General features: G+C 38.1%; 1 non-coding gene across 1 annotated transcript; it reads right to left on the bottom strand.

The window, feature by feature from the left end:
- Positions 1-23,117: 23,117 nt before the first annotated feature.
- On the bottom strand, positions 23,118-23,224 carry LOC143675136 (U6 spliceosomal RNA). The gene has a single exon (XR_013171380.1). It is a non-coding gene; the product is annotated as a U6 spliceosomal RNA (small nuclear RNA).
- Between the last annotated feature and the right edge of the window lie 222 nt (positions 23,225-23,446).

Here is a 23,446-nt window from a genome sequence, read left to right as displayed (position 1 = left end):
CACACATGGGTTACAAATTGAGACCTATTTATGATGGAGAAAATAGGAGAGTGAAAATAGAGTGCTTATCAACTTGTCACAATATGAGGATGCTGGAAGGAAAAGTGTCATTCGCATGCTAGCCTCAGAGGAAGAAAACTGATTTTCCTCTCAACAAGTGTCAAAATGAAAACTTTTAGGCTGTCACATACGGCCTATATTTCTAATACCTGGCCCAATTTGGCAACCACAACGGTTTGTGAATAGAGTCATCCAGAGGATGCAATTTTAAGGGGAGGTGGGAGGACATTACCAGGGACAGAATAATGAGACATAAATCTAGACACAAGAGAAACTAAGCAAATATGCTGAAAAAACATTCATGGCAAACCATTAAACCAAGTTAGCCCATGACCAGATGCTGCACCTCTATTATTTACCTTCAGCTCCCTCATGCAGATACAGGTGTTCCAGCACAGTGTGCAAGAGCCTGAGCTAATCCAACACATCTCTCTCAGGCTGGATTCCTCTAGAAATAGTCAGTACAACTAGGATTAAGTAATGGAAGTTTATTTGGGAAGTGATCCTAGGAATTACCAATAGGAGCATAGGAAGGAAAGAAAGCCTAAACAAGGTATGTTAGTGAGTTGGTTAGTGCTTTAGGTACTAGAACTCAATATTTTGGCAGAACTCTTTGAGAAAGCGTAGAAAACTCTGTGCGCTACCCCGCATGAGTGGCAAAACAAAACAAAACAAGCAAGCAAAAACTTAGGACACTTTTCTGTCAATTCTCACTCATCATTGGCTGAGAGCTATTGGGGGATTAGCACACAGGCCCTTTCAGCCTGCTATGCCTCTGGGCTGAGGACACCTGCAATCAGAACCCATCTCAGACAGAACCTGAGTGTTCCAGGTAGGAGTAAGCAGTATTTATGGGATGGTAATGGTGAGGGTACATGGGCTAGAGCATTGACAGCAGTATAGTTGCTGTGCACACCATTGTCCTCAGACTCTACAATGCTTACTTATATTTTTTTTACTTGACTCCCAGTCCTTAATAATCACTTTCATCAAATATCACCTGTAAAAGGAACACCCCAGCCTTCTGTTCTGGATGGAAAAGCTTTTTCATCTGCACTGATATCTCCCACCCAATGATCTAGAACAGCACTGCCCAACAAATGTGAACCACATATGCAATTTAAAGTTTTTTAGTAGCCATTTAAAATAATGCACTAAAAAATGGGTAAATTAATTTTGAGAATATTGTGTTTAACCCAATACATCCAAAATATTATCAATTCAACATATAATCAACATAAAAATATGAGTAAGATATTATACATTCTTTACTTTTCAGATGACGCCTTCAAAACCTTATGTACTCCTTTTGCAAAAGCGGCACATCTCAATTCATATTATTGCATTTCCAGTGCTCAATCAATAGCCATGTGTGGCTAATGGCTACCATATTGGATAGTGCAGGTATCCCCAACCTCTATCTGGGATGAAGGGTGCCTAGGACTATCCTAAGACATTGAAAGTTAACTAAGTAAATCCTTGGGTGTACAGAGAGATCTCACTTCTGCTAGGTGCTAAGTGGAAGATATACTAGCAATATCTATAGTAGTTTATCATTAGTTTTCAGGGAAAATAGATGATAATGCCAAGTATCAGATATACCTGCCTTCCCCAGTAAAACAAAACAAACAAACAAACAAAACCCTTAACTTGTTCCTCTGTAAGGATGCATACGCAACTCCATGACAGAAGATTAGGAGAGATCCTCCATTGACTGTAGTTAAGTTTCCCCCTCTGGCAAAGTAAGAAGGGAAACATCTGTGATAGCTTCCAAGATGGGATGAAAGGTCCCCTCTCCTGGAACTCAGACCCTTATGGAGTCTTCTCCTATGTTACACCAGGGATAGTCTATGTGATCAATAGTTACAGCAGAAATGATGGCATGTCAGTTCTGAAATTGTTATAAAAAAGTCAGTCTGAATGCTTTTCTCTCTCTCTCTTGTTCTCCCGTCTCTCTCCCCCTACTTTCCCCATCTCTCATCTTCTCTTCCTCTCTCCCATTACTTTGGGAAAGTTAGCTGCCATTTTGAGAACAGCCTATGGAGTGCCCCATGTGGTGAGGGATTGGACTCTCCCAACAAAAGCTACAGGAGTGAACTTGGAAGCAGATCTTTCAGCCCTGGTCATAATTCAGAGACTGCTGACAGTTTGAGACATCTGTCTCATCATGAGACCCTGAACCAGATCTCCCAGCTAAGCCACTCCTAGATACCTGACCCTCAGAAATTATGTGAGATAATCCATATCGATTATTTTAAGATCCAAAGTTTTGGTGTGACTTGTTGCACAGTGATAGATAATACTGAATCTAAGAAATTAAATTCAATTATAGATAAATGAAGAGAGTACATTGCTGCATTTAGAAATTGAGATTTGTGTTCATTATAGTCAGATTGAAAGAGATAAGTGTGGCATGAAGAAAAAATATAAAAAACAGACCATGATAGGAACAGAGAAGGAAGCAAGGAGCATTAAAGAAAATAAAATGAGGGACCAGAATTTCTTCAAACAGAGCAGAAATACCAAAACCTTGCTTTCCAGTTAACTGCATTTCCAAAGAATTTTAACTACCTTTCTAAGAAAGCCATGCCACTGGACTTAGCGTACAGGATGCTTTATGTGAGATTCATTAATCTTATTAAATAACATGTCTTTGCTATTCATCGATTAGGCTTGCAAATCATTCATCCCCATAAGGAATTACAAGAGAATCTAAAATCACTCACAATCCAGCCATGTGCTACCTGTGGTTGTCAAGGTAACAAACGTCTTAGAATTCCAAGCTCCAGACCTCCACAGAGGATTTTGAAGCCACCATAGGTATTAGCCAGTCTTCTACCTCCCACTTCATCTCACAGTTTCCGCAGGTGTTCTCTGGAGAGCTAGTCAAGATATTACGTTTATCCATAGACAGCCAGAGCTCTGTAGCAACTTAGGAGGAATAAATGGAATTTTCTTTGTGTTCCATCAAGATTAATGCTAAATTTTTCCTAGTCCATTTGAAGTCCCCTACCCCCTTTAACGCAGAAGCCTCATTCAGGACAATGCACACAGGAGGGACATCCTGGATATGGGTTGCCATTTCTACTGCTCCTTTATTTTGAGCAGAGTGATATGATTGTGTCATTTCTTAAGTGGGGATGGACATTTTTAAATGTTACCTCATCCTGCAGATATTAGCCTCCGCAAAATGGTTGTCATTATGCTCATTTTAAAGATGAGGAAATTGAGGTTCAGTGCGTGGTTGAGTTCTCACCAAGAACAGAAAACTACTAATTGACAGACCCTGGATTTGAACTGGGCATTCCCCACCTTCAGTGGCAAGGCTCTCACCCACCGTGCTTTCTCCCATTCCCCCTTTACCACTTCCTACAACTGAGCCTTTCTCTTGCTTTTTCATTTTTCGGACTGCATATATTTTGCGATATATTTCCTCCAAATGACTGCAAGGATGGTACTTAAAAATATTTAAAAGCTGGTTTGGTATGGCAGTTGACCAATCAGCACAGATGCTTGATATGGTAAGTGAGGAAAGGGTCATGGAAGCCCCTGGAGTGAAAGGTTCAAGCCCTGAAATTGCTGTATTCCCAGAACTGGGGGATCCCTGGAGGGGCCACAAAGATGAACATACTCAGGAGTTCAGGGAAGCTCTTATTTACCAAGCAGTATAGAAGAATTTTAATAAGAGATATGGTGATACCAATATAGGCCAGCTGAATATTTAGTACTGACTGACGAATCAAAAAATTATAGCAGGATGGACTCTGACTTTTTTGAATAACTGTTTTGTCCCAGAATTCTCACCAGAAAAAAATGTAGATGAGTTTCTGTACTGGGTAAGAATGTCTATTTAGCCTCACACATAGATCTGGTAATAGGACTATATATATGAAACAGCCACAAAGATGTGGTTTTAGCTGCATAATCTCATATCCCTCAGACCTGAGGATTAATCACTAAAAAGTTATAGATGGTACCCTTCTTTGTTGGTTTCTTTTTTTTTTTTAGTTTTTTATTAATAAAAAAAAAATTACAAGAAAGAAACACAAATGTTCCCAACACATACACTCAGCAATTCACAATATCATCACATAGTTGCACATTCATCATCATGATCATTTCCCAGAACATTTGCATCAATTCAGAAAAATAAATAAAAAGACAACAGAAAAATAAAACAAAAACAGAAAAAAAAATTGACATACCATACCCCTTACCTCTCACTTTCATTGATCACTAGCATTTCAAACTAAATTTATTTTAACATTTGTTCCCCTTATTATTTATTTTTATTCCATGTGTTCTACTCATCTGTTGACAAGGTAGATAAAAGGAACATCAGACGCAAAGTTTTCACAATCACACAGTCACATTGTGAAAGCTATATCATTATACAATCATCATCAAGAAACGTGGCTACCGGAAAACAGCTCTACATTTTCAGGCAGTTCCCTCCAGCCTCTCCATTACATCTTGGATAACAAGGTGGTATTTACTTAATGTGTAAGAATAACCTCCAGGATAACCTCTTGACTCTGTTTGGAATCTCTCAGCCATTGACACTTTGTCTCACTTCACTCTTCCCCCTTTTGGTCCAGAAGATTTTCTCAATCCCTTGATGCTGGGTCTCAGCTCATTTTGGGATTTCTGTCCCACATTGCCAGGAAGGTCCACACCCCTGGGAGTCATGTCCCACATAGACAGGGGGACGGTGGTGATTTTGCTTGCTGTGTTGGCTGGAGAGAGAGTCCACATCTGAGCAACAAAAGAGGTTCTCTTGGGGGTGACTCTTAGACCTAATTTTAAATAGGCTTGACCTATCCGCTGTGGGGTTAAGTTTCATATGAATAAACCCCAAGATTGGGGGCTCAGCCTATAGCTTTGGTTGCCCACACTGCTTGTGAGAACATCAAGAATTCAATTTGGGGAAGTTGAGTTTTCCCCCATTCTCACCATTCCCCGAAGAGGACTTTGCAAATACTTTCCAACTCACTGATCAAATCACTCTGGGATTCCTCAGGGCATTACCTGGACAAACCAACAAAATCTCATGTCCTATACAAAGTTCCATGTACTTAAGGTGTTCAACCAACTATCAACATAAGTTATATTAGGAGATGCACTAGTCAAAGTATAAATTTGTACCAAATGAACATTTTTTGCTTTAGTCTCACACATAAGTTGAAATTTTAAAATATTAATTACCATCTATTTTCAGCACACTGCAGTAATGACATTCTTTTGTTCTTCCTCATGCAAAAACATTTTTAAAATTTGTACATTTAGGAGAAGATGGCGGCTTAGTAAGACCCGCGGGTCTTAGTTCCTCCTCCAGAAAAGCAACTAAAGAAACAGAAACAATACGAAACAGCTCCCGGAGTCACGACAGAGACCAAAAAGACAGCGTACCCCATTCTGGAACAGCTGAACGGGCAGGGAGAATCTGCTGCGGTGAGATACCCGAGAGGTGCGCGTTTTCCCGGCCGGGGCGGCTGGCGACTGGGGTCCCCTCCACGCACGTGGCTCCCCGGTCTGACTGGGAACGTTGGATAGCGGGGCCCTGCCGTCACGCTTGGCGTTTCGGGCCAGCTGGGCAATTAGGACCGGCACTCTCCCAAGCCGCAGCGGCGACCCCCGCCTCCACGCGCGGTTTCCCGGGCCGACTGCCGTGCAGACAGACGAGCGCCACGAGCGCCACCTACTGGGCAGGAAAAGAAAAACAGAGCCCAGAGATTTCACAGAAAAAGCTTTCAACCAGCTGGGTCCCACACCCAGGGAAATCTGATCAAATGCCCAGACACCAGCAGAAAATAATGGATGACGCTCGGAAAATTGAAGATATGGCCCAGTCAAAGGAACAAACCAATAGTTCAAATGAGATACAGGAGCTGAGACAACTAATGCTGAATATACGAACAGAAATGGAAAAACTCTTCAAAAACCAAATCAATAAATTGAGGGAGGACATGAAGAAGACATGGGCTGAACAAAAAGAAGAAATAGAAAATCTGAAAAAACAAATCACAGAACTTATGGGAGTGAAGGACAAAGAAGAAAAAATGGAAAAAAACAATGGATACCTACAATGGTAGATCTAAAGAGACAGAAGCTACAATTAGTGAACTGGAGGATGGAACATCTGAATTCCAAAAAGAAACAGAAACTATAGGGAAAAGAATGGAAAAACTTGAGCAGGGGATCAGGGAACTGAATGACAATATGAAGCGCACAAATATACGTGTTGTGGGTGTCCCAGAAGGAGAAGAGAAGGGAAAAGGAGGAGAAAAACTAATGGAAGAAATTATCACTGAAAATTTCCCAACTCTTATGAAAGACCTAAATTTGCAGATCCAAGAAGTGCAGCGCACCCCAAAGAGAATAGACCCAAATAGGCGTTCTCCAAGACACTTACTAGTTAGAATGTCAGAGGTCAAAGAGAAAGAGAGGATCTTGAAAGCAGCAAGAGAAAAACAATCTGTCACATACAAGGGAAACCCAATAAGACTATGTGTAGATTTCTCAGCAGAAACCATGGAGGCTAGAAGACAGTGGGATGATATATTTAAATTACTAAAAGAGAAAAACTGCCAACCAAGACTCCTATATCCAGCAAAATTGTCCTTCAAAAATGAAGGAGAAATTAAAACATTTATAGACAAAAAGTCACTGAGAGAATTTGTGACCAAGAGACCAGCTCTGCAAGAAATACTAAAAGGAGCACTAGAGTCAGATACGAAAAGACAGAAGAGAGAGGTATGGAGTAAAGTGTAGAAAGAAGGAAAATCAGATATGATATATATAATACAAAAGCCAAAATGGTAGAGGAAAATATTATCCAAACAGTAATAATACTAAAAGTTAATGGACTGAACTTCCCAATCAAAAGACATAGAATGGCAGAATGGATTACGACCCAGCAATACCACTGCTAGGTATCTACTCAAGGGACTTAAGGGCAAAGACACAGATGGACATTTGCACACCAGTGTTTATAGCAGCATTATCTACAATTGCAAAGAGATGGAAACAGCCAAAATGTTCATCAACAGACGAGTGGCTAAACAAACTGTGGCGTATACCTACGATGGAATATTATGCAGCTTTAAGACAGACTAAACTTATGAAGCATGTAATAACATGGATGGACCTAGAGAACATTATGCTGAGTGAGTCTAGCCCAAAACTAAAGGACAAATACTGTATGGTCCCACTGATGTGAACCGACATTCGAGAATAAACTTGGAATATGTCATTGGTACCAGAGACCAGCAGGAGTTAGAAACGGGGTAAGATAATGGGTAATTGGAGCTGAAGGGATACAGACTGTGCAACAGGACTAGATACAAAAACTCAAAAATGGACAGCACAATAATACCTAAGTGTAATGTAACTATGTTGGAACACTGAATGAAGCTGCACCTGAAATATGGTTTTTTGTTTGTTTGTTTGTGTGTTTGTATCTTTTGTTTTTGTTTTTTTCTTTTTCCTTTTTATATATATATATATTATTAGTATTATTATTTTAATTCTCTTCTCTATATTAACATTCTATATCTTTTTCTGCTGTTTTGCTAGTTCTTTTCCTAAATCGATGCAAATGTACTAAGAAATGATGATCATACATCTATGTGATGATACTAAGAATTACTGAGTGCGTGTGTAGAATGGAATGATTTTTAAATGTTGTGGTAATTTCTTTTCTTTTTTTTGATTAACAAAAAAATTTAAAAAAAAATTTGTACATTTAGTTACTATCATTATACACTCTAGGCATTCCTAGATTATACCATCTCAATCTTTATCGTATATCTTTCTTTGTGATTTCATTTACGCCACAGTCCTCCTCCCTCTATCATTCTCACATGCAGCTTCATTCAGTGTTTTAACATAATTGTATTACACTTAGGTAATATTGTGCTGTCCATTTCTGAGTTTTTATATTCAGTCCTGTTGCACAATCTGTATCCCTTCAGCTCCAATTACCCATTATCTTACCCTATTTCTATCTCCTGATGGTCTGTGTTACCAATGAAATATTCCAAGTTTATTCACTAATGTCAGTTCATATCAGTGAGACCATACAGTATTTGTCCTTTTGTTTCTGGTTGATCAACTCAGCATAACATCCTTAAGGTCCATTCATGTTGTTACATACTTCATAACTTTATTCTGTCTTACAGCTGCATAATATTCCATCTTATGTAAATGCCACAGTTTGTTTAGCCAACCATCTGTTGATGGACATTTTGGCTGTTTCCATCTCTTGGTAATTGTAAATAATGCTGCTATAAACATTGGTGTGTAAATGTCCATTTGTGTCCTTGCCCTCATGTCCTTTGAGTAGAGACAGCATGTAGATGGGTCCTGTTTTTTAAACCATTCTGCCAGACTATGTCTTTTGCTTGGAGAGTTTAATCCATTAATATTCAGTGTTATTACTGCATCGGTAGTACTTTCTTCTACTATTTTGCCTTCTGGATTTTATATGTCATATCTAATTTTCCTTCTTTTTACCTTTACTCATAGCCTTTCTTTCTACACTCTTCTCCACACCTCTCTCTTCTCTCTTTGTATCTGTCTCTAGAGCTCCCTTTAGTATTTCTTGCAGAGCTGGTCTCTTGGTCACAAATTCTCTCAGTGATTTTTTGTCTGAAAATGTTTTAATTTCTCCCTCATTTTTGAAGGACAGTTTTGCTGAATACAGAATTCTTGGTTGGCAGTTTTTCTCTTTTAATAATTTAAATATATCATCCTACTGTCTTCTCTCCTCCACGGTTTCTGCTGAGAGATCTGCGCATAGCCTTATTGGGCTTCCCTTGTATGTGATGGATTGCTTTTCTCTTGCTGCTTTCAAGATTCTCTCTTTCTCTTTGCCTCTGACATTCTGATTAGTAAATGTCTTGGAGTATGTCTATTTGGATGTATTCTCTTTGGGGTATGCTGCACTTCTTGGATTTGTAACCTTAAGTCTTTCATAAGAGTTGGGAAATTTTCAGTGATAATTTCCTCCACTGGTTTTTCTCCTCCTTTTCGCTTCTCTTCTCCTTCTGGGATACCCACAACACGTATATTCATGTGTTTCATATTGTCTTTCAATTCCCTGAGTCCCTGCTTATATTTTTCCTTTTTTTTTCCTGTATTTTCTTTTTGTTGCCGGATTTCAGATGTTCCATCCTCCAGTTCACTAATCCTATGTTCTGTCTCTCGAAATCTACCATTGTAGGTTTCCATTGTTTTTTCGTCTCTTCTACCTTGCCTTTCATTCCCATAAGTTCTCTGATTTGTTTTTTCAGACTTTCAATTTCTTCTTTTTGCTCATTCCTTGCCTTCTTTATATCCCCCCTCAACTCATTGATTTGATTTTTGATGAGGTTTTCCATGTTTGTTTGTATATTCTGAATTAATTGTTTCAGCTCCTGTGTATCATTTGAATTGTTTGTTTGTTCCTCTGACTGGGCCATATCTTCAATTTTCCTAGTGTGATTTGTTATTTTTTGCTGGCATCTAGACATTTAATTACCTCAATTAGTTTATTCTGGAGATTGCTTTCCCTTCTTTTGCCTAAGGTTTTCTTGCTGGATGACTTTGTTGTCTATCTGTTCTTTGACATTCAGTTCAGCTTTATCTGGACCTCTAGCTTAAGTTTTGTTTAACAGAGGAGGATTTTTAAGTTCTTGATTTCTTGTTTCTTGCCCTGCTTGTATGGTGCCTTCCCCCCCCCCACCCTTAGGAGGGTCTACTTAGATATTATAGACCCCAGCCAGATTTTCCTATACCAAACTGGCCTCCTCTCAGGAGGAAAGAGTCACCAACATCGGTTTTCCCTGAGGGTGAGATCCAGCAGGTTGAAAGACTTTCCTGTGAAGTCTCTGGACTCTGTTTTTCTTATCCTACCCAGTATGTGGCGCTTATCTGTCTGCAGGTTCCACCAGAGTAAGATGATGCAGTACCTTTAACTTTGGTGGACTCTCTCCCTGCTGGGAGCATGGTGGAGACCAAGGAGAGGTTGTAGGCTGGTTTTAATGGTTTCAAATTACCAAGCCCTGGTGTCTGAATTCCTTAAGGGAGGGATTCCACATGAGTTGGGCTTTACCTCTCCCCTGGGGAAGGCACAGGCTCCAGAGAAGCCTCCGAAAGAGCTCACTTATGCCTATGCCAGGGACAGTTGCAGCCTGAGAAGTCCTGCCACTATATCCAAATGCAGTCAAGCCTTTGTAGAAACACAGCCACAAAAACCTCTGTTTCTTTCTTTTTTTCCCCCTTTTTCCATCAGCCCTGCCCCCTTCGCACCAGGGCAAAAATGAGCGACCTCCGCTTTGACCAGGTTCACCTAAGCTGGGAGCCTATTTTTAGTAGTCAGAATTTGTTAATTAATTCCACAATTGGTGTTTGATTGTGCTCAGTCCCTGCTGCTGGTACAGTTCCTTCCCTTTCCCCTCTGGGAAGCAGCCTGTGGGGGAGGGGCGCCAGCTGCTGCAGCTTTGGGAACTCACAGTCCTGTGGGGGCTCGCAGCTGGCCCAGCTGCTCCAGACTGGGTTACGCTGTGTGTCCGGCCACTAATGTGGCCCCAGGAGCAGTTCTGTACTGTTTCTGGTTACTTAGTAGTTGTTCTGGAGGATGAACTAAAATGCACACATTGTTAAGCTGCCATCTCTACCTGGAAGTCCATCTTTGTTGGTTTCTTGTATTGCATTTTTCAAAGATAATATATGTTAAATGTTCATTGAAGAAAATTCAGAAAGTAAACAATTTGGTCTTTTAAAATGAGTTTCACACTTTGGGAAAAGATATGTTAGTGTAGCACCTTACTGGATCAACAAATGTCTAGTCATTCTTTTTGTTTTTTTCATTTTCATACAGACTTATTTGTAGATCATACAATCCAACCAAAGTAAATAGACATGCCTTCACCACAATAATTTATATGAAGACATTTCCTTTTCTTCCACAAAGAATCTATAACCCTCCCTCATACCCCCCGCCTGTTGACATTTTGTTTTGGCATAATGCCTTTATTACATTCAGTGGATGCATATTACAATGCTACTGTTGACTACAGACCCTGCCTTGCATTGGCTTTGCTTTTTCCTATATACCATCCATTTTCAACACCTTGCAATATTGACATTCATTTGTCCTGTCTCATGCAAAAACATTTTTTTATTTGTACATTTAATCGCCATCATTGTCCACTCTAGGCATTCCTAAGTTATACCACCTCAGCTTTTATCCTCTATCTTTCCTTGTGGTTTCAGACATATCCCCAGCCCGTCTCCTCAATCATACTCACATTCAGTTTCATTCAGTGTACTTATATTATTGTGCTATGTTCAGGCAGTATTGTGTTATCCATTTCTGAATTTTTACAATCAGTCCTGTTACACAATTTGTATTCCTTTAGCACCAAATGCCCAATCTCTACCCTGTTTCTCTCTTGATAACCTGTGTTCTTAATTTCAACTCTCAAAGTTCACTCATTAATGTTTGTTCATTGTAGTGAGACCGTACAGTATTTGTCCTTTTGTTAATGGCTAATTTCACTCTGCATAATATCCTCATTTCATCCATGTTGTTACACACATCATGACTTTATTCTGTCTTACAGCTGCATAATATTCCATCATATGTATATACCACAGCTTGTTTAGCCACTCATCTGTTGATGCACATTTGGGCTGTTTCAGCCTCTTGGCAATTATAAATAATGCAGCTATAAACATTGGTGTGGAAATGTCCATTTGTGTCCTTGCCTTCAGTTCCTCTGAATATATACCTAGTAAAGGGATTGCTGGATCATATAGCCATTCTATACTTAGCTTCCTGAGAAACTGCCTGTACCATTTTACATTCCTACCAACAGTGGGGAAGTGTGCCTCTTTCTCCACCTCTTCTCCAGCACTTGTCATTTTCTGTTTTCTGATAATAGCCATTCTGGTGAGTGTCAGATGATATCTCATTGTGGTTTTAACTTGCATTTCCCTAAAAGTCAGTGAAATTGAGCATTATTCTATGTCCTGTTTAGCCATTTGTATTTTCTCTTCTGAGAAATGTCTGTTTATGTTTTTTGTCCATTTTTAATTGGGTTGTTTGTCTTTTTGTTTTTAACTTGAAGAATCTCTTTATATATTCTGGATACTAAACCTTCATCTGATTGGTGGTTTCCAAATACTGCCTCCCATTGCATAGGCTGTCTTTTATTTCCTGAGAAAGTTCTTTGATGCACAAAAGTATTCAATTCTGAGGAGAGCCCATTTATCTATTCTTTTTTCTTAGTGCTCATGCTTTCGGGTGTAATATCTAGGAAAACACCTTCTATTACAAGATTTATAAGCTATTTCCCTGTATTTTCTTCTAAAAGTTTTATGGTCTTAGCTCTAATGTGTAGATCTTTGATCCATTTCAGTTAATTTTTGTATAGGGTGTGAGGTGTGGATCCCCTTTCATTCTTTTGCATATGGATATCTAGTTCTCTAAACATCATTTGATGAAGTGGCTGCTCTGTGCCAGGTGGGTTGGCTTGACCATCTTATCAAAGATCAATTGTCCATAGATGACAGTGTATTTCTGAACACTCAATTTGATTCCATTGGTCAGTATATCTATCTTTATGCCAGTACCATGCTGTTTTGACTACTGTAGTTTCATAATGCACTTTAAAGTCAGGTAGTGTGAGACTTCCCCCTTCTTCTTTTTTTGTCAAGATATTTTTAGCTATTCAGGGCACACTGTCCTTCCAAATAAATTTAGTTTTTGGTTTTTTACTTATGCAAAGTAAGTTGTTGGGGTTTGAATTGGCATTGCATTGAATCTATAAATCAGTTTGGGTAGAACTGACATCTTAACTATATTTAGTCTTCCAATCCATGAGCATATTATGCCCTCTATTTATTTATGTCTTCCATGATTTCTTTTAGCAACTCCTTGTAGTTTTCTGTGTATAGGTTCTTTGTATCCTTAGTTAAGTTTATTCCTAAATATTTGGTTCATTTGGCTACTGTAAATGGATTTTTTGTCTTGATTTCCTCCTCAGGTTGCTCATTACTAGTGTATAGAAACACTGCTGATATTTGGGTGTTGATCTTGTACCCTGCCACCTGGCTCTACTCATTTATTAGCTCTAGTAGCTTGCTGTATATTTTTTTGGGATTTTTGACATATAGTACCATGTTATCTGCAAACAATGAGAGTTTTCTTCTTCCTTTCTAATATGTATGTCTTTTATTTCTTTTCCTTGTCTAATTGTTCTGGTTAGAACTTCCAACACAATATCAAATAACAATAGTGACCGTGGGCATCCTTGCCTTGCTCCTGATCTCAGAGGGAAAGCTTTCAGTCTTTCCCCATTGAAGATGATGTTAACTGTGGGTTTTTAACTATCCCCTTTAGTCCTCATATATTCCCTTTATCCCTATTATTTGAGGAAATTTCCTTCTATTCCTATCTTTTGAAGTGCTTTCATCAAGAAAGAATGTTGAATTTTGTCAAATGCCTTTTCTAAAAGTATGGAATGCTTCACAAATTTGTATGTAATCCTTGTGCAAGCACTGTCTAGTCAATCTTATCATGATTTCTTTGAACAGAAAATGGCAAATTGAAGCTGAATTTTACAAGCAAAGGGGAAGAGGGAAAAGAGCCAGGGGTATTAGTTCAGAAAACTTCGGAGATATGCACTGAGGAAACTTTCAGATAAATGAGCATGTATGAGAAACTGAGTAGGTATATTTCCTTAAATAGCCCAAATAACAAGCTTGGTATTATTAGTAATATCTGAAAGAACTTTGCTATATCTGATGTATTATTAGGAAGAGCATAAGAAATTTTGCATGAGTGATTGTATAGCTATTAAATTATAAACATAGAATTTAATCAAGCACATAAGATTAACTTTGAAGTACTTTTAAATAAAATAATAAACACTATGTTTATACTCTAGAGATTCCTGAGCACTTGAGCAGTATTTAATGGCCAACATTAAATATTCTTTTGCAGGACTTTGCTGATAACTAGACCCTTCAGGCCAACTAAGGGAACGAATGTTAGCCTTCTTCTGGCCCCTGCTGTCTCCACTGTACACTGAACACCCAGTGAAAAAAAAAAAGTTAAGCATTATGCTAGACATTTGTCAATTGATTTTAAACATTTGGTTAACCCATTATTAAGTTTAACATTTAAACTGTTTTCCATCGTTTAATTGAACTTGCCATAGCTCTTATTCCTGCCAAAGATCTTGTGTTGCTAATTTTAAAGAGGAAAATCATTCCAGACATTACATAGCTCAGCCTAAGAAATGATTGAAGATAATGAAAGTCAGTGGTGCCAGGCTATGATAGACTGAATTATTGCCTTTTTATATTCTCTTTTCCATGCAACTTTGCAAATCTTCCCATAAAATTACAAAGTGTACTTCCCTTCCCCTTAATTTGAAACTCATAGACGAGACTTGCTATGCCCAAAGGAATATAGGCATAAGTGATGGTATGCCAGTTTCAAGCCTAGACATTAAGAAGCCTCACACTTATTTCCAATTTGCTTCTCAAGCTCCTTTTATTTCCATGGAAACAGCTTCCTCAAGTCAGTTGCTCCCCCTTTACTGGACCCTAGACTGAGAACACATGGAGCAGAACCACATAACCAGTCTAACTTGCCCCACAGCTACAAGTGGACATGCTCAACCAAGTCCAGCCTGGATGAGCTGCCCCAGCACAGTTAGATGCTGGAGAAATGAATCCCTACTGTTACAGAACTCTGGTTGCTTCTTAGATGGCAACATTTTGACAATAGTTGACTGGTACACAAGAGGTGCCCTTTTAGGAAGGAATTGATAAGGAGTGGTATGACAGTCAGCCAAATGGCTTTCATTTTCCCCCTGAAATAACTTTGCCAGTGTTCTTCTCTATCCAATCATGAAAATTCAAAATTCCTCAAGCTGGAGGGATAGCAGCACCACCAAAGATACATTATGCTTCAGTGTACAAAACAAAATAAAAACAGTGAAATCAGTCTTAACTTGAAACTAAGTTAGCCAAATATGTAATAGCTCATTTAACTGATTTTTCTTAACAGTTCATTCATTTTATTAAGTAATATAAATACTGCCAAAATATTTTAAAAAATAAATGTCCAGATTTAAAGTCTTTTTGCTTCATAGCTTAAATAAGCATATTTCAGTTTGATCCAATCAACACATATTTTCTTGAGAAGTTCCATTAATAGGGTTAAATATAAACTGAACCTTCCTCTCTAAATATTAAATGTATCCAGTTTACTGAAATAATCAAATGATGCACATAATTCATGCACAAGTCCTGTTTGTGTAAACCATGCAGAATTATTCTGAGTCTAAATATTTCAAATGATCTTATTCTCACACTACATTAGGAGATTGCAAACTGTAACTTTATATATGATAAGCAAATGCAGACATGATGTTCTGAATAACAACGGAAAGAATACAACCTGCTAAAAATGCTTTGAATCTTATTGAAAGTATCCAAAGGAGAAAAATAGCAGAGCTCTTAGCTCATTGCAGAGCTCATTGCATAAAGAGGTTAATACAGTTGAGACAGAGGTCAATGCAGTGATCATCATAGCTTCAAGCAGGAAGCAGTTCTTTTAGAGTTTACAATATGTCTCAAAATCATCAAAACACTGTCAATTTTACTGTAGTCTTCTTGTTCATTAAGCAAAATTTGTATTTTAAAAATCTCTGCAAAATAGTAATTCTTATTAAACAATTTCATGTGTAGCTCTGTCAGACATAATTATTTTAAAGTATATAAGAACTTTTATCTTATAAATACTGTATAAAATACCTTAATTTTATGGATAAAATGTAAAAATGAAGGATTAGGAATACAATCACGTGGAACTAAAACATCAGAAATCTAAGGGTTTAAAAGAAAGTCAAGGACATTTTCTTTTGCCATCCCCCACCACCTGGAAAGACAGTCTTTTAGTGAATACTTCAATGCCATCATTCTCCTTTCTTGCCAAGGGAAAAAGGAACCAAATGAATTCTTATCATTATTTCACATTATTAATCATGCGATATTAATCCATATCAGTAAGTCTTTCATGGCAAGATTATTTGTTTTCACCCAACCCCTACTGCCGCTTTTTCCACTAACCACACATTTCATTCATATAATTATTCAACAAATATTTATTGAACCCCTACTGTTTACTAGGCACTACATAAAAGATGGGTTAAAAAAAAAAAAAGACAAGGTCCTAGTTCTCTAGAAGCTTATGGTCTATGGAGGAAATAGATATTAGGCAGCTTGCATAGAGGTTATAGTCTGTGGAAGAAATAAATACTAGATATATAAATATGGAGATAATTTCTAATAGTAATTAGTGCAGCAAAGACAAAAAAACATGGCCCTCTGAAAGAAAAGATCATTTATATCAGGTGGTCAAGCTAAGAATAGACATTTAACTAGAGACCTGAAGAATACAAAAGTGTTGGCTAAATGGGGAGTAGAGGTACAAAGTTTTCATGCAATGGGGAAGGTGCATGCAAATCCATGAAGTAACAGAGAGATTGGTGCTACCTCTGAAAATTTTGAGAGATTTGCTATCTTCATTTGACTCTTAGGGCATGATACTTTCTATTGTTATTTTCTCTTAAGGTATATGCCTGTTTTTTAAACCTGCTTGAGGTTTAAAAGTAGCCTTAGAGCTACTTTTATCATCTATCATAAAACTATCCTGCATTTAGAGGTTCACCCCTTAAGTGCCTCAAGGGGTAAAAAAATAAATAAAGTGCATGAAGAGTAAGTATTTTATACTTAACCCAGAAGAGGTTGTTTCTAAGCAACAGTCATAAAACAACATCCTGCTTCTATATAGCTTGATGCATCTATTCCTTGATCAACTGAAGATATGCCCCACATATTCCCAAAAAATGTATATACAAATTCTATTATGTCCCTGTAGTCATCTTTGGATAATGTTCTTTTTTTTAGCTTACTCAAAATCACCTTTTGATACCCTATAACTTAAAGATTAAATTTATAGCATTCATTATTGTTGACACATCTTATAATAGGGATCATGGGAAGAAGAAAAGAGGGAAATAGCTGATAAATAAAATTATACACATAGAGAGAGCAAGAAAAAATATTAATAGCTGTCACAATCACCATTTTGCAAGTAGCCATATGGCCATAATTTCTGCCTTCATTGCCCACTCCACTCCCTACTCCCTTTATCTTGAGCTAGAAATTCTATTTATTGGGGTTCTTTACCTTGAGTGTGATTCAAATTGTCATTCATGAAAAGGTGAAGTGCTAGTGCTTCTCTCAATAATTAGGTATTATAATCATCCACCATATGGTATCACTGGAGAGGATCGTACTATAAAGTGTCCCAGGGAATCACCTGACATTCACATTATCTCTTTCATGAGCCCATTGTGTAGATGCATAGGATCAATTATCAAATCAATACGGTAATCCACTGTTAGTTCAGTGGCAGAAAGCACTCAAATGGCCAATCTCATCTTTCAATTCAGTGGAACAATTATTATGTCTCCTGATGGAAGTTGAATTGTTATAAAGTCCTCCTAACAAGTAGATGATAAAATTGTAGACAAGGAAGCAAAAATTTTCTAAGTTATTAAGGGTAATAGAGAGAAAAGACACCCATTTCCATGCCTCTGTTCCCAGAATCTACGTGTTTTAGTTAGCCAATGCTGCCACAATGCAATATACCAGAAATGGGTTGGTTTTTACAAGGGGGATTTATTAAGTTACAAGTTTACAGTTCTAAGGCCATAAAAATATCCAAAGTAAGGCATATTGAGAAAGATACCTTGACTCAAGGAAGACTGATGGTGTCTAGAACATACTGTCAGCTGGGAATGCAAGTGGCTGGCGTCTGTTGGTCCTTTGGCTTTTGCTTTTAAACAGCTTCCCCAAGGGGATTTTCTTTCTGCATCTCCAAATAGCTCTGTCTGTGTCAGCTCTGAGCTTTTCCAAAATGGTTCCCTTTTAAAAGACCTCAGTAACTGGATTGACTCAGCTTGAATGGGTGGAGAAACATCTCCATGGAAACCACCTAATCAAAAGGTCCCACCACAGTTTGGTGAGTCACATCTCCATAGAAATAGATTAATCAAAGAGGTCCCACCCAAACAATAAGTCTGTCCCCACAAGATTGGATTAGGATAAAGAACATGGAATTTTGGGGATACACACAGCCTCAAGCCAGCACACTATGCATTCTGACCATGGGAACAGTGGCAATAAATATTAGTCAGAGATTCAGAGAACATGGCACATCTTGTAGCACAGCACATCAGCGCCTCAGGTTGTCACCACTCATGTAGATTCTTCATGTAGAAGATTGCTATAACTGAGTCTTCAATGCACCACTTTTTCTGCCTCCACTAGGTCACCTACTTATGCATGATGAGAACCATGAGTGATTTCTGAATTCCAGGTGTAAAAATACATAATCTCACTTTTTTTTTCTGTTAAATGAGTACCTTGTTAAAAAAGAAATGTTATGTAGGATACTTTGATTGCAATCAAAGCATTCAGTAAGTGCTCACAGAGAGTTTGAGACACAGGAGGCAAATCTATACACAGAATAAGAATCTATTTCAGTGAGGAAAAACTGCAGCCATCTCCATAATTGAAGAGGTCCAATTTAATTGGTTTGTCCCCAGGAGGCTGGCTCTCTTAGCCCTGGGGAAGTGTGGTATAAGTGGATATGTTTGTTTAAATCTTTTATGTGCCCCAGAAAAGACTGTTCTTTTAATCCATTCTTGTGGGGATAGGCCTATTGTGGGCTCATGGAGATGTGATCCACCCAAATGAAGGTGCATTTAATCCTATATTGAAGTCCTTTAGGAGAGGGAGCTCAGAGACAGAGAGCAGAAAGATGAAACCAAGTGAAAGAGGCAGAGAGAAACAACCTGGAGATGCTAAGAGAAGACCCACAGGACACAGAGAGCTCAGAAAGGTGTCCCCAGAGAAACAAGCAAAGATACATGGAACCTAAAAGCAATGGAACCAGGGAGCATAGGACCAGCATTTGCCTTCCCTTGTGACAGAAGAACCCTGGATGCCATTGGCTTTTCTTCAGTGATGGTATCCTCTTGTTGATGCCTTAATTTGGACATTTTCAAAGCCTTAGAATTATAACTTGTAACTTAATAAATTCCCGTTGTTAAAAGCCAATCCCTCTCTGGTATATATACTAGCAGCTTTAGCTAACTGAAACACAAGGATTCAGGACTTTGGCTCTTGGCAAGTCAGGAATTCAACTATAGTTGTATCCAGAAAACACTTACATAGGGTAAGCTATGTTTGTTGATACTATACCATGAATAAATATCTGTCCCTGTTACTATGGTCATTCTGTTCATGAATCCATTGAACATAAACATTATTGAGAAATTCACAGAGGAGGCCTTCTGATGAACATTCACATGTGATACAGAGAGCTACATTCTTGACCATTCTAGAGAGGTCTGTTTACATAAATCTTTACCAATTTTCCAATCTTGTTACTGCCAAATGTTTACTATTACCCACAAATAGAAAAAGCAGATCTATATCTCTGGGCATATTTTCTCTCAGGGTAAGTGAATGATCAGATGCATGGTGGAAAGTTCTGCCCATATGATGAAATTCTCTTGCCCAGTTCTCTTTAGGTCCCCCTGAATAAAGCTGTAATGCAATAATACACTATTGGATCATGTCAGGATACCATTCATAACCATCTGTAGACCAGAACATATTTTTCCCTTTCACAGAGTATGTGCCACTTGTTCATGAAACTTACATATGTCTTCATGTCAAGTTTGAGCCAAGTCTCAAATATAACACTTCTACTTGATGAGGAAATACTGCTGTGCATGCTCAGCTTGCATAAATCCCATTTTCAGAATGAAACCTGAAAGATAAACCCCATGAAAAATTGAGGATTGATACCTTGATAAGTTTCTAGGAGTATGTACCCCAGAAAAAAACATTTACTTAAACATATTGCATTCCTGTGGATGTGAACCCATTGTAAGTAGGCTGTTTTTTTGAAATTACTTCATGTAACGTGTGACACAACTCAATCAGTATGAGTTTTAATCCCATTTCTGGAGTCCTGTTTAAGCAGAATAAAATTCAGACAGAGAGAAAGTCATGGGAAGCAAGAACTGAAGGTCAGTGGAACCCAGAAGAGAAAAGAGAGCCCAGGAAGGGAGCCATGTGCATTACTGTGTGACAGATAAGCCAAAGACTGAGGTTCATGGGTAGTCAGTCCCAGAACAGCAGTCTTCAGGAAGAAAGCATAACCTTGATGAGGCCTCTATTTGGATTTCTCCTAGCCTCAAAACTATGAGCTAATAAATCCCCACTGTCAACCAATTGCCTGGTGTAGTAGTTAGGTTCAGTTGTCAACTTGGCCAGGTGATGGTCCCCAGTTGTTCTCTGCTGTGGACTTAAAGCATAAGCATTTGAATTTCATGTATGGCTGATTATATCTGTGGCCAGCTAAGGGGAGTGCCCGACACAATGAAGGAGGCTTAAAAGGAGGAGTCAGAAGACAAAGAAGGAGCTCAGACTCAGACATTTGGACATGCAGAAAGGACTCACCCTGGGGAAAAGTGTTTGAACCCAGAGCTAGGAGGGAAGACTGGCAGACATTGCTGTGTGCTTTCTCATGTAACAGATGAACTCAGATGAAGTTACTTGCCTTTCCTCCAAAGAACCGTAAATTTGTAACTAAATAAATCCCCATTAAAAAAGCCAAATCCATCTCTGGTGTATTCCATTCTGGCAGCCTTAGCAAACTAAAACACATGGTATTTGCTTTAGCAATGAGGAAACTAAAACACTGTGGATCAATAGCAAACCAGAAGAAACTGATTGTAAAAAGATTATTTTTCCTCATAAGAAAATGAGGACTTTGCTCTAAAATTCTAGGGGTCTTCACTGTGCTGTGATTTTATTAGGACTTACTAACATTCTATATTACATCCAGAAACAACAGCCAGAGATAGTAAACTTCAAACACTATTGGATGTAATGCATTAAATTGCCCAAATGGGAAGGTAACTTTCACAGTAACCTGTAATGGTTGCAAAGTCTTGTTCTGTTTTAAGATTCACTCAAAACTGGCCTCACTTAAAACCATAGGCTCATGATTTTTTTAGTAAAGGGGCTGAAGCAACATACTCAAACATGGAATATGTTGCTTTCAAAATCCAAGAAGTCCCACCAGGTATTGTACCTTTCTTTTGGTGGTAGACAATATAAAATTTGAGAATTTTTCTTTCATTTTTGAGTAGCATATTGACAAGTCCCAGACTAACAGTATCCTAGAAACTTATCAAGGTATCAATCCTCAATTTTTCATGGGGTTTATCTTTCAGATTCTGGTATGTAATTGTCTTACCAAAGCGATTATGTGATGATTACTTGCTGAATACTAGGTTCAAAGTAGGTCACCAATTTAGTGTGCTGTAGTGATATTCTGTGTGATGAAACAATGATAAAACTGGATGTGGAACAGTTTATTTTAGAGTAGACATAGTGTTCAGGTGAGATAGTGAAAGTGCATTGCTGTTCCCACCAGGTCAAAACAAATGGTTTCTGGGGTTTTTCACTATTAAGTGTGGAGAAAATATCAATAGCTACACACCAAATTACTGGGGTTTTGCTTATCTGATGCACTAAAAAGACTCCACCTAGAACATAAGGTATAATTGTAGTCACTGCCTAATTACTTTTAGAATAATACATGATTTTCCTCTAATGTCTGTCTTTCTTTTATATAGGTTAAATAGAAGAATTAAATTGAGATTAAATTGGAATCATTATCTCAAGTCTTTGTTGATTACACTGATATCTGGAATTGCACAAGGACATAGATAAGATATTTGACTATGAGTTTAGCAGAGAAATGCAGTTTCAAGGGCTTCCTTGGATGGACTTTACTCTATGAGTCACAGAGACAATGTAGGTATCCTGCTAGTTACTGAGTATATATTTTCTAGTCCTTTCAACATTTGGAGAAATAATCTAATGAATCCACTGATCCACTGCAAGATGGATCTAGGCAAAACTATTTTTAACATCATGTGCATAACACCTTGTGCTGGTTTTAAAGGATATATGGACCCTAGAAAAGCCATGTTTTAATCTAAATCCCATTTCATAAAGGTAGAATAATCCTTATTCAATACTGTATGTTTGAAATGGTAATCAGGTCATCTCCTTGGAGATGTCACTTAATCAAGAGTGGTTGTTAAGCTGGATTAGGTGATGACATGTCTCCACCCATTTGGGTGGGTCTTGATAAGTTTCTGGAGTCTTATAAAAGAGGAAACATTTTGGAGAATGAAAGAGATTCAGAGAGAGCAGAGAAGAATGACATAGCCACGAGAAGCAGAGTCTGCCAGCCAGCAACCCTTGGAGATGAAGAAGGAAAATGCCTCCCGGGGAGCTTCATGAAACAGAAAGCCAGGAGAAGAAGCTAGCAGATGATGCTGTGTTCACCATGTGCCCTTCCACTTGAGAGAGAAACCCTGAACTTCACTGGCCTTCTTAAAGGTATCTTTCCCTGGATGTCTTAAATTGGACATTTCTATAGACTTGTTTTACTTGGCACATTTTCTCAGCCTTAGAACTGTAAACTTGCAACTTATTAAATTCCCCTTTTTAAAAGCCATTCCGTTTCTGGTATATTGCATTCCAGTAGCTAGCAAACTAGAAGACCCCTCATTTCAACAGGTGGAATTCAGTGGCTTCAATTTATGTCAGAGTCATTTTCTAGTAATGTAAGACAAATCTGAGTATTTTCCTTTCACTAAATGCTCAGTTAAACAGGTAATTGGAACAGAACCCTTTGGAGAAGGCTAGTTTGGAAATGTAGAGTATTTACACCTGGAAGTGTCATGATATCCTACCAAAAGGGGCACAGACATTGCCTTCATTTAAAGGGCTTAGGTTCTAGGAATTTCAGAATTGGGCAACAGATCAAAATTCTATTGCACTCATTTAAGTTAGCTTCTAGTGTTTTTTTTTTCTTATTTTTTCTATTGTTATTAAAAAATATGGAATACTTCACAAATTTGCATGTCATCCTTGTGCAGGGGCCATGCTAATCTTCTCTGTATTGTTCCAATTTTAATATATGTGCTGCCTAAGCGAGCACTGAATTTTTTTTGTGTGTGTGTGTGTATACAACTTAAGTGAGACTATAAAAAATCCCCAGCCACCCAAAGGAGGCTGGATATAGGATTGTCATATGATCAATCAATCCCATTACTAGGAATATACTTAGAAGAACTGAAAGCAGGATCACAAATAGACATTTGCACACTGATACTTATGGCACCATTATTCATGATTTCCAATGGATGGAGTGGATGAACGG

The sequence above is a fragment of the Tamandua tetradactyla genome, chromosome 2, assembly GCF_023851605.1.
Source record: "Tamandua tetradactyla isolate mTamTet1 chromosome 2, mTamTet1.pri, whole genome shotgun sequence".
NCBI lineage: Eukaryota > Metazoa > Chordata > Mammalia > Pilosa > Myrmecophagidae > Tamandua > Tamandua tetradactyla.
Note: the sequence above shows the minus strand (reverse complement) of the source record. Positions and strands in the feature narration are given on the sequence as shown.